Source organism: Dasypus novemcinctus, chromosome 29 (genome assembly GCF_030445035.2).
Source record: "Dasypus novemcinctus isolate mDasNov1 chromosome 29, mDasNov1.1.hap2, whole genome shotgun sequence".
In the NCBI taxonomy this organism is placed as follows: Eukaryota; Metazoa; Chordata; class Mammalia; order Cingulata; family Dasypodidae; genus Dasypus; species Dasypus novemcinctus.
In genome coordinates, this window is record NC_080701.1 from 2,958,786 (window position 1) to 2,970,742 (window position 11,957).

Genomic DNA, 11,957 nt, shown 5'->3' on the forward strand with positions numbered 1-11,957 from the left:
TTTGATTTCTTGAACTGTGGTGTTCATCACCATCATATTTTTGCGTGTGTCGCAATTTCCTCTCCAAGTGTTTTCTTCATATTGTTAATCTCTTCCTTTACTTCATTAAGTTGGTCTCTCATATATGTTTTGAGATCTTTAATTACTTGTCCAATGTTCTGCTCCTCTTCCTGATGTTTAGTTTGTTCATTGGATTTGGCCATGTTTTCCTGATTATTGGTTTGGATTGTAGTTTTTTGTTGCAGTCTGGTCATCATTTTATCTTGACAGGTTTAATCAGTTCCTTAGAGTCTTTGTCTAGTCTTGGGGATTAATTAGTTGTTGTTCGTGTGTAAGTGTTATGTCTTCTCTTTGTCGCTTTGTTCTTCTTACTCTATTTTCTTGTTGCTGGCTAAGTTTACTTTGGAGGAAAATATTAGGGCCAGGGAAAGCAAAATGAATAAGAAAAGAAAATGTATAAAGTAGTATTGGTAATAAATGTTAACAGAGCAACAGTGTGAGATCTAGGAGAATGGATATTAGATTCATGTAAGTCGTGTAGAGTTATAGCAGTAAGTAGAGTACCTATAATGAGATAGTCAACTGAATATGGGGAGGAATATAGTATGAATTAAAAGGCCAGTGTTTTCATGAGAGAGGGAAAGAGAAAAGAAAAACAATAATATCAAGAGTGGATAAGAGACAGAAGACAGAAAAAAGGTATTAGAAATAAAAAGTCAGACAATTTGGGGGCCAAAGAAAGGGAGGTAGAATGTAAGAGAAACAGCAGATGATGGAGGATAAAAAGATGTGGGAGAAAGGGGATAGTGTAGGTGGCCAAAATCAATACACACAGAAAAGAGGAAATGGAGGATGAGGAAACAGCAAGTATGAAGCGTTCCCTGCAGCACCTATTATATAAAGAAAAGAAAATAAAAAAAGAAGAAAAAGAGAGAAAAGAAAAAAAAAAGAAGAGAGAAGGGGGGCAAAGACAAGGGGGGAAGCAAGCAAGAAAAAGAAAAAGAGAAAAAAAAAACCTAAATAAATGAAAAAGGAGTTTGGGGGCTAAAACAAGTAAAAAGATCAGGAGACAATGCAGTATTAGCAACCACGCCATAAAAAAAAAAAAAAAGAACCAACGTTTCAAGCTAGGAATCCTCTTTGCAGTTAAATGATACACTTGGGGATCTGACCTTCTCCCTTTCTCCTTTCCTCACTTCTCTCTCCCAGGGCAGCAGGAAAGCTGCCTGAGAGGTCCTGTAGGAGATTCAAGTAGGTCCTTGTTGAACAAACTCAACACAGAAGGCTATGACTCATTATTTTCAGCATGAGAGCACCTATACCTCACCAGAAACCCCAAATATGTTCTTGGAAGCTTGGATAGCACTTCCTACAGTCCCTCCCCCTTAGGTGTGCTAGGGAAGGTCTAATTGATTTTCTGACTCCACGTTCTCCCAGACCAAGTTTCCTATCCCAGGACTTTTGGGTAAATTGGGCTTTCTCAGCAGATTCACCTCTTCTTTCTTCCCAGACTCTCCCCAAGTCAGCTGGTACACCCCTCCAAGTTCAAGGAGAGAGAGAGAGAAAAACAAAACAAAACAACAACACAAAACGCAGAGGGCTAGGGTAATCAAGGACCTCAGACGGACCTCAGGGCACGGTGGATTCTGGGATGGGAAGTCCGTGATGTTGCAGACTCGGGGTGTGTGAGTCTCTGGAGCGTGGGCCACCAGGGTTTGGGGGACACAGACCTGGGAACCACGCATCCGGTTAACAGGGGGCCTGGGAGCACCGCAGCAGCACAACACAGTCTTCTGGGGTCCCCACAGCTGGGTGCCAGCCCTAGGGGGAGGGGTCCCGCCTGCGACCTCTGACCTCCGTGTCAAAAAACGAAAGTTCCACCTCTGGCAAGAGTCTCTTCCGTCACTGTCTCACCAAATCGACATCCAGATACCTCCTGCCCTACAAGCCCCCCGAATAGCCCGCTCAGGGCTTGGGAACTCCCCAGCTCAACAGAGCCTCCAGGAATCACGGCTGTCGGGCGCCAGCCCCAGGGGGAAGCGTCCCGCCCACAACCCCGACCTCCGGGAAAGACAGCCTCAATTCTACCTCTTGCAGGAATCTCCTCTGTCACTGTCCCACCAAATCGACGTCCAGATACCTCCTGCCCTGGAAGCAACCAAAACAGCCCGGTCCAGCAGGACTCCAGCCCCACTCAGCCGCCTCTTTGCATGAGAGATTAGGAGGGGCGCTCACTCGGACGCCATCTTGCCCCGCCTCCTGGAGACGTTAAGGACGAAATCCTCTCTCCCCCCTGTCCTCTCTCAAAGCACCATTGGAAGAATTCATCTTCAAATTTACTTTCAATATTAGTCCTACTATAGTATACAAGCAAAATCAGGACCACCTCAGGCAATGTATATTAACTTTAATCAAATATTCCTTCGATTCAGACTAGTGATCATTGTCCATGGAATCTAATAAATGAAATTATAGATTATCAAAGACCATATGTTAAAGGTAAGTCAAAAATGCAGATTTTATGGATATATCTCTTTTTCCAAAAAAGTTCTCCTAGTATATACAAATTTTAGTAAACATTTTAATACTATTTATAAAAAACGAAACTGTTTCTGCTACCCCAAATTACCTGTGCAAAGGTCTATATTTTCCAAGACTTAGTAGTTTTCCTCTGCCTGTACTTAACATGCTTCTTCAGATATTCGTTTAAAACTAAGAAAAATAAGCTTGTTACAGTTACACTCCCAAGAAAAGTTGTCTGCAAATAACTCATCTTTCAATGATCCCCCCTTTTAAGATGACGGCAAAGGGCAATAAATTTGGCAGAGACTTCATCTGGTTATTATAGTGATCTCATTTTTTCAGATACTTGTAAAAATATATTTTTTTCATGTTATTAAATCTTAATATTTGTAACATTTCCAATAGTGGAGATACCAACTTGGATCTGTTGTCTCAATCTCTCCTTATTATCAAGTCAAACTATTCAATTCTTACGATTATCTTTAGAGTATCTAATGCTAGCTTTGTCAGTGCGTTATTAGGGATCAGTTAAAAATTTCAACGATTACAGTTTTGAAAGTAACTAGTCTTTTGTTTCTGCCAATTAATTCAGTCTTTCGCCTGATGCAATGATAAATAACGTGTTGACAGGGCTGCTGCTCCAAGGACTTTGTAATTACACGATGTCAGTGTGTATTATGAGTCTAATTACAAACTCCTTGGAGCAGCAGCCATGCCGACACGTTATTTATCATTCTACAGCTTTTCTTTTTTTCTTAGGTGACTTCAAGGGATGTTTCTGTTCTTTCAGGACAGATAGATAATGGTAGAGAACTCCCGTGTGTATTGTAAAAACAAGGAGAGAAGATGGGACGCCGTGGTCCTAGTGGCAGAACCGGTGGTCCTAGTGGCAGAACCAGCAAACAGGGAAGGGACAAACGCTCACGACTTGATAAAATGAAATAGCCCCACATCGTAATCTGGCAAAATCCCCACCTTGCTTGAGATAGACTTTGCAAGAAGAACTCACAGTAAAGAGTCGGGGTTATGGAAAATACAGTGTTGTCCATGCCAAGCAAACGGAGAGCCCTACTGGAGAAGGAGGCGCTCTCATGCCGCAGGCCTCGCTCCCACAGGCACCGCCCACTGGAGGGTTCCAGAGGGAAAGGTCTGGCTTCCCGTGGAGGAAGGACAAGCAAATCTTTCTATGTGGTCAGCCAGGTCCTGTTTGACTCCTGAATTAACCACACTCCTCAAATCCTGGGACACAGTGACATAAGGACTTGTTGTTTCTTCACCCAGGGTTCTATCCACTAAAAAGAAAAAAATAAAAGATTTCCTAAACAAATTGAAGGAAAGCATGGACACGTCATTATGTTCTGGCCAAATGGGTTTAAATCAAATCTGTACACAAAGTCTAAGGTTTTTTTTTTTTTTTTTGGAGGGACCGGGGCCTCATACGTGGGAAACAGGTGCTCAGCCACGAGTTACATCTGCTCCCTAAGAAATGTCTTGGAAGGAGGCGACACGAACTCAGTGGCAGGAGCGCCAGCAGCCCCCTAGAACTATGAAATAACCCACAGGGTGGAAGCTGTACAAGCCTGAGGAGCAGGAAAGAGGAACCCAGGTCCAGGAGCCCATTTTTCCTGGCAGGTATTAAATGAATGAGATAATTTTCTACTTTCTAAATGCATTATTTTGGCTTACTATTATTCATAGCCGAGGCTAATTCTATTAATAAGAAATTAGAATTAAACCAGAATCCAGCCTGAAAAAGACCTTACATCGACATCTTCACATGGGGTTACAGTAGTTTTGTTTTTTTATTTTTTAGGGTAGATCTGATGAGGCTATGGAAGGAGCAGTGTTAGGCCAACCAAAGGAATGGAGAGGAGCTCAGATCCATGCCTTCCAAACTCAGTCTTGAGGAGAGACATGTCTGCGATACCTGCCGACTACAGATCAAAAACATTCTCTCAGAACTGGTAGTTACTGGAAAGAGGGCAAGGAAACCAATCTATTTCTCCAGGCCCTGTGTGCCGGGAACACTTTGCTTCATCTTAGTCCTACATGGGTAAGGTTTTCTAGTAACTGCCCCCCGCCCTGGGGAAGGAGAGTTGCAGAACCGCTCGAGCCACTGGGTTTACCTGCACATGCTCTGCTCCTTTCCAGCCGCCCTTGGTCCATGCTCTAGGCTCTCACCACCACCTCGGGGCGGGGCGGGTAACCAGCTTGGCGTGGTACCTGTGAGCAGAGGTAATCTCTCTTTAGGCCAGGGGCTCTTACCCTTTCTTGTTCCATGGACCCCTGTGCCAATCAGGTGGAAACCACAGACGCCTGGCTAAGTCCCCACGACACTGTGTATTATTTAATAAATAGATCACGCCCGCACCAATACGCCCCCCGAGAACGTTTTGAATTTCAATCCAAGCTCACGGACGCCTTGTGAAGAACTCCTGGTTTAGGCAATCAAGGGAAAAATCACCTCTTCCTTTCCTCCTTACCCTAACTGAATTCCTTTATCAGTAAGTCCTCCCCCAAATGGAGGAGATTCAGAAAGGATCCTGGGGTGGGAAGACATCGGAGCAGGCGCCCAGGGTCCCAGCCCTTGGTGTGTACACACCTTCTCACAGTTATGCACACACACTCAACTGGGTCTTGTGGGAAGGACCTGCATATGTAATGAAAGCCCCAAATCAGTCGCCCCCGGGGGAGATTATCCTAGATGGGCCAGACCTAATCAGGTGAGCCCTTGAAAAGGACGAGGCTTTTGGTAGTCCTAGGTGCTGAGTGGGACTCCCACCTGATAATCAGCAAGAAAGTGGGTCCTCATTCACTCTTACAACCTGAAGGAACTAAACTGTGCCAGTGAATGAATGTACTCAAAAGTGGACCCCAGGGGAGCGGAAGTGGCTCACATGGTTGAGCACCCACCTCCCACACGGGAGGTCCCAGGTTCGGTTTCCAGTGCCTCCTGAAACAAATAAGCAAAGCAAAGCAAAAAGCAAAGCAAAACAAAACAAAGCAAAGCAAAGCAAATGAAAACACCAACTCAGGGAAGCTGATGTGGCTCAATGGTTGAGCACCGGCTTCCCACATATAAGATTCTAGGTTCAACTCTGACTCCTGGTACCTAAAAAAAGGGACCCCAGATTCCAGGGGAGAATGCAGTTTGGCCAAAACCTAAATTTCAACCTTGTAGGACCCTGCATGCTGGACTTATGATCTACAAAAACTGAGCTCACAGTAGGCAGGAATTTAAGAGGCTAAATTTTTGTAAATTTGTTACATGGCAATAGAAATCTAACACAGATAGATGCTTCAGTGAACTACAGCTTGTACCTAAGGGGAGAAAGAACAAGGCTGGAGATGGGTTCTTCAAACAACTTCTACAGGCTATCTTGACTACAGAAAAACAAGCCTTCTAGCTTAAGATTATTTATCAGGCCAAAATAATATCCTTAAAACAAACCTAGACTAACTTTGACAGTTTACTCTAGAAAGGGAAAAAAAAAAGCCTGGTTGGGATTATTTCATGACCAAAGAACGAAAGAATAAAATTTTCCCATCCCCAAGAAGGGAGTAGCCTGCTACGAAAAGTTCTTTAGGTAGCAATGTGTTTCTTATTTTCCAAAGACATGCCTGACTTACATCTATACTTCTTCATACACTGTGAACTTAGAGTCTCTTTAAAAAAAATTCATTTAAAGAAGCTTTAGATTGAATTTACTGTCTTAAAATATTCAAACAAGGAAAAATTGCCACTGGTTTCAGATTTTTCTTCTCCTGTCTCTATTCTGCAGAAGCATTTCTATAGAGAAGTTTCCTGCAGAAATTGTCAGATATTGCATTCTGACTCTTCATTTTGTTCCAACTTCTCACCCATTCATAAAGGAGTCACGTTTGATGGTTAGTAGTTAACAGTAATTCCATGAGTTGAAATTAGGGGACATTCCATTCTCTATCTTTATAGATTCATATCAAGAATGTACATGTTTATTTTCAGTGGATTTCTACTTTGAAAACTGAAGTCTTTTTTCAAAGGGAGTCTTTCACAAAACCACAGTGTACTAGACAGTTAAAAATTGAATTTCTCCTCCAGCCATTTGTTTGTCCCACAGCTCTTCAATGCCTGTCTCCTTGTGCATGGAGCTGTTAGAATGCAGTGGTGTTTAAAAGGGGGGAAAAAAGTTTCTATTCTCATGGGCATTTTTTCTAGCCTTCAGGTCATTTAGTGAATCATGACTAGCATTAAAAGTTAGACTTTTCCAGAGGAAAGCAAAGAATGTTTCATGAACTGTGCTTCCAGTGGGGTCATGGCCAAAATAGCTTGGAAACACTTGATGGGGGAATTAAAGTTTAATACAAGAGACTATTATTAAAGAATCAGAGCCCCAGATAAGAATTAAAAGACTAACGCCATCCAGAAGTGGCTCTATGTAAGAAAAATTTGGTAGTCCCAGAAGTCTGGAATTGCTTTGCTGAGAAGCTTCAATTGGAGAAGTCAGAATGTGTGGGCAGGTAAAGCTCAGGTGCCCTTTGCCCGGAGGTAACGTCCTAGAGGTAATCATTGTTGGACAGATTGTTAAACAAAAGCTAGCTTTCTTCAAGGATCTTTGAAGGAAAAGCTATCATGTATCAGAGAACAAACATCCTTTGTTTCTTTCTATCATCCAGCTTCACCTTGTCTTGTTCTTACAAAATCTTCAAGGTTTGGAAAGTGTTGGCCTTTCCAAGGCAGCTCCGTCACAGGACTTCCCACGTGACAGGTGAGCTCTCAGGAGTGGGGCCTCACCTAGACTGCTTAGAAGTATCACATTTAAAACACCCAACTCAAAGTTAGGCTTAATGGAAGTCTAGCAAATTTTACCACTCAAGGGGCCTTATGTTTTGTTCTATTTATAAAGCTAAAACCATTTCAGGTAATGACACTAAATCATTATCTTTAAATACTTCAATTGTCTGACTAAAATACCTGAAGCATTAAATTCTTCTAAGTGATAAATTGAGCTTATAAATGGGGAACCTGAAGTTCTTAATTATGCTTTATATATCTTTGGGTCTACTTGGAATTACAAATCAATGATTTGATGACTTGTTTTAAGTTGGAGTTAAATGGCTATAAGAAGCCAAGTTCTCCTAAACATTATGAATACTGAATATATATATATTCAATACAAGATGTCTGGTTATTATAGTTCTTGGGTTAAAAAGTGCTTTCACTAGTAAAAAGTTAGCTTCTTGGTTAAGCAAGGCCACAACTGCTTAGAGGTATGAGAGGGTCCAAGCTCTGAGGCTGCAGACGCAGGGGGCTTCTGTTCAGGACCCCCCAGCTCTCCACGGGTGAAGACTGGAACACCCCCAGTTCACCCAGGCCTCCTCCACGCTCACTTGGATGTTGCATGCTTTGCCTCTTAACACACCTATGGGTCTTTTTCATTTAAATCTAGCGCCTGGTCTTGTGGAATGCGACATTTTCCCTACAGGCATTTCTGCTTTGGGATGTATTTTCACATCCTCTGTCAAATCAGGCACTAAAAGCAAAAGTGCTTCTGTAAGTATTGGAGCAGAACATTTTAGCCACGTTGATGACCAGATGCTTTCAAAAATATTAACCTTGAACAAAACCCCACAGAACCACACACAGGTAGAGCTGCAGACATGGAAAGTCCAAAACAAAACCATGCAAACTATAGGACTAACTTTTTTTAAGAAGTGGAAGTTATGGGATGGAAGGGGCTTTTAGAGAAAGGTTGAAGCTGTCAAGTTAGGTACCAAGGGTAACACACACCGGTTGTGGGAGCAGCAGAATTAGCATCTTCAAGATGGAATATGGGGGCAAACTGTGCTAAGAACATGGAGTCCTCGAGGAGTGGAGAAACGGCCGTGGACGGCTTGCCACCTTGACCACGTTAGCATAGGTTGCCTTCAACTGCTGCCACTAGGAATAAAACTTAAAAATGTACTGGGGGAAGTCATGTTGGAAGAGTGTCTTTTCTTATCCTGCCAAAAGAATTCTCTTATTTATTGACTGCGAATGAATTAGTTTGTGTTACAGAAGCAAGCTATTTCTGGTCCTACAGTGCATTTCTAGGCCTACTAATTTCCATGGACGTTTGCTATCTAATTGGACTTTGGCTTTCACCTTCCTTGTATGGTCATTCCAACTGAGATTTCTCATTCTAGGTATTTTAACTGGGCTATCATCTCGTCTCTAGTCTTCAGCTACCTTCTATAGGCCACACCTTTTTCTGTAGATTAGATCTTTCTCCAATCTTCAGACTTCTATGCATGTATATATGGATTACTGGAAACCTCTATTATTCACATATCTCCCTTGTACCTCAAAGTCAACATGTCCACAATGAAATTCATTTAGGGCCCTTCTTACACATAAAGAGAACAAACAAAAGAGAAACCCATTTTTTCCCTATGTCAAAGGCAGCCACATCCGCTCAGCTGTCCAGGAATTTGGTATTATCTAAGAATGTTTCTCCTCTGCACATCTATAGGTAATCAGAGCGTCCGAGCTATCCAGGCTCCTTTATGCCTCAACTGTACGTCACCTCTCCATCTCCACCGCCACTAGCCCAGTTCATCTTCTAGCTGAACACTGCAACCAACCATCAATATCCTGCTGCCATTTCACCTCTTAAACAGCAAATCACAGAGGGGGGAGGATGTAATCATGCCAGTCTCTTGCTTAACACTTTGTAGGTAGAACAAGTTTACTTTGGAACATGTAGATTTTCTTTAGCGCTATAACACTCTGCCTATTTTCTCCCTGGCACTTCAGCTTCCTGACATGGAGTTTTGCCTCACTCCTACTTCCGGGCCTTTGTACATAACGATTGTGCCACCTTGAACTTCCCGTTCCTCCAAATCCTGCTGGAGTAGAAGGGGCTCTCGGGCAGAGTCCTTAAACATTTCTTACAAACTGTGTCTGGGTTGTCGACTACTGTCACTGCACTATAGATTCTAGAGCATTATAGATTCTAGAGCACGACTGCCCTTTACTCTTCTAGCTCTTTCCCGAGACTGGCTCCCTTGAAGGAGAAACTTACATTTTCCATTCTTTAGTACAGTTCAGTTCCTCACATCTGTGCAAGTTGGTGCTGGTTCTGTGGTAAAAATGGAGCCACAACTTTCGGGTCTGGACTCCTTGGTCATGAGCCATCCTTATGAGAACCCTGGCTTACTTCCCTGTTCATTTTTCTCCAAGGTAAGTCCTCTCTTGTGAGACTGTCATACCTTGTGGAGAAAACCCAGCATTTCCTTGACTTCATCCTGAAAAAGAAAGAGCACTATTAACCCCTCTTGAAAGTTGTTATGCTGGATCTAGAAAATATAGGTTATAGCACAAATTTAGGCATGAAATAGAGGGTGAAAAACAGCAGGTAGCCAAAAAAATAGGGGCTTTGGGGGCTCCTGAGCCTCACTACCAAAATGTGAGAAGTGGGGGGGGGCGGGGGAGAGAAAATCTAGACATGGATATTTTGAAGACCAAGTTTATAAGAAGGAAAGAACGAGAATGAGCCCTTGGCATTTTCAGAGAGAAGACTGTCTGACTTTGAAGATTTCTTTTGCCTTCTCACGGTGAAGCTTATAGCATACTCGTGTTCCTGAGATAGAAAACGGATCTCACAAAGGGGCCCCTGCTCCACCACACGGAACCTCTTCAGGTCTTTCACTTTTGGAGTCTGTTGAGTGAGGGTTCAGGGGCTCTGCTGGTACAGCCGTCATTCCCAGCTGCAGCTTGTACCTCGGCCCTCTCAGCTTGTAAATATCCCTGCGTAACAGGCAGGTGCCCTGCCAGGGTTTCCCTCCAACTTCTCAAGAGGCCCTCATAACAAAAGTTGTGTCCACATTCAGTTGCAGTTGTTTGGTCAAATAGTGTAACCAGTTTGAACAAGTCAGTGCTTCCTTGGATTCTGGTAGATATGAGGCAGCCATTCCTTTTTGGGGAAGCAGAGACTGAGAAAGAAAACCTGTCACTCATTCTGTCTGGACCTTTCGCAACATTAGAAAGTTGTCTTTTGGGTCAGCTAAGGGTCAAAATCCTTTATCTTCTCAGGCACCCAATGCCCTCGTTTTAGTTGGCACTCTTTGCCAGTATCGAAGTTGTCTGGGGTTTTAAGTTCTTGCCTCTAGACCTGTCAGAATGTTAGTCTCCACGCATGTTATGAACGAGGGGGAGGAAGAGAGGTGGTTTGGATAAAAGGCAGGGTGAAAACTGCCCAGGATCACAGCCTGCAGCTGCCCTGGAGCCTGCCCTTGGGTTTTAGGCTTTTTTTTGAAAAAAGATTTATTTATTTCTCTACCCCTCCCCCCCCCCCCCCCCACGTTGTCTGCTGTGTCCATTCGCTGTGTGTTCTTGTGTGACCACTTCTATCCTTATCAGCAGCACCGGGAATCTGTGTCTCTTTTTGTTGCATCATCTTATTGCGTCAGCTCTCCATGTGTGCAGCGCCTTCCTGGGCAGGCTGCACTTTCTTTCGCGCTGGGCGGCTCTCCTTATAGGGCGCACTCCTTGCCCGTGGGGCTCCCCTATGCGGGGGACACCCTTGCGTGGCAGGGCACTCCTTGCGCGCATCAGCACTGCGCATGGACCAGCTCCACACGGGTCAAGGAGGCCCGGGGTTTGAACCGTGGACCTCCCATGTGGTAGACGGACGCCCTAACCACTGGGCCAAATCTGCTTCCCAGGTTTGTTCTTTAAAGCTGTGGTTCCCAGAGTTCACATGATGGCAGAGCCAACCTGGAGCGCTATAAAGCTCTGAAGCTAAACCAGTGGCTCTCAAACATCGGTGTTCATTCGAACCCCTGATCTCATTAAACCTTGTTCGTCTGGGCCACACCCTAGAGTTTCTGATCAGAGAATCAGAAACAAGCGTTTTCCGCCTTGAGATGCTGGCAAGCCCCAGGGCTGCTGGGAACCTGGTCAGACCCCCTGCAAGGAGTTCACAGGTTCTGCTTTGACTCCCTGGTGATGCCGATGTGCAGCCGAGTCTGAGAACCACCGCAAGACTGGGGGGGTGGAGGGTGCGGTGGGGCAGAAGGCAGCATTGGTGGAGATGCAGGCAGGAAGGTGAAGCCTCTGTGACCAGCCCGGGCTGGGACCACAGACATAGGTTTTGAGCCCCCAGGATTTCAAGCTTTGGGGGTGCTTTCCCCGCACTATCCCAAGGCTTCCTTTAGCATCCCCGTGACCAGCCCGCAGCCACGTCGTCCTGGCTACTTGTGCTCGCCTCCTAAAGGCCTGCGGTTCCGACACGTGCAGCCGTCCTCCCAAGGCGACTTCTACAGCACCTGGTCATTGCCATGACTTCCTATAACTGCTGACGGCACTGCTACGCCCGGAGCTGCCGTCCTTCCCCCCAGTTCTCGCCGACCACGGACACCTCATCCCTACAGGTATTCTCTTGGTATTTGAGCTTTATTACCCAGGAAAGAGC

The 11,957-nt window shown here is 44.5% G+C and overlaps 1 protein-coding gene across 1 annotated transcript in view; it reads right to left on the minus strand.

The window, feature by feature from the left end:
• The window catches only part of TRIML2 (tripartite motif family like 2), a 28,929-nt gene extending 26,673 nt beyond the window's left edge, over nucleotides 1-2,256 (minus strand). The window contains exon 1 of the mRNA XM_058289807.2: nucleotides 2,089-2,256. The gene's annotated coding sequence lies outside the window, so the exon portion shown is untranslated. The remainder of the gene's footprint in view (nucleotides 1-2,088) is intronic.
• Between the last annotated feature and the right edge of the window lie 9,701 nt (nucleotides 2,257-11,957).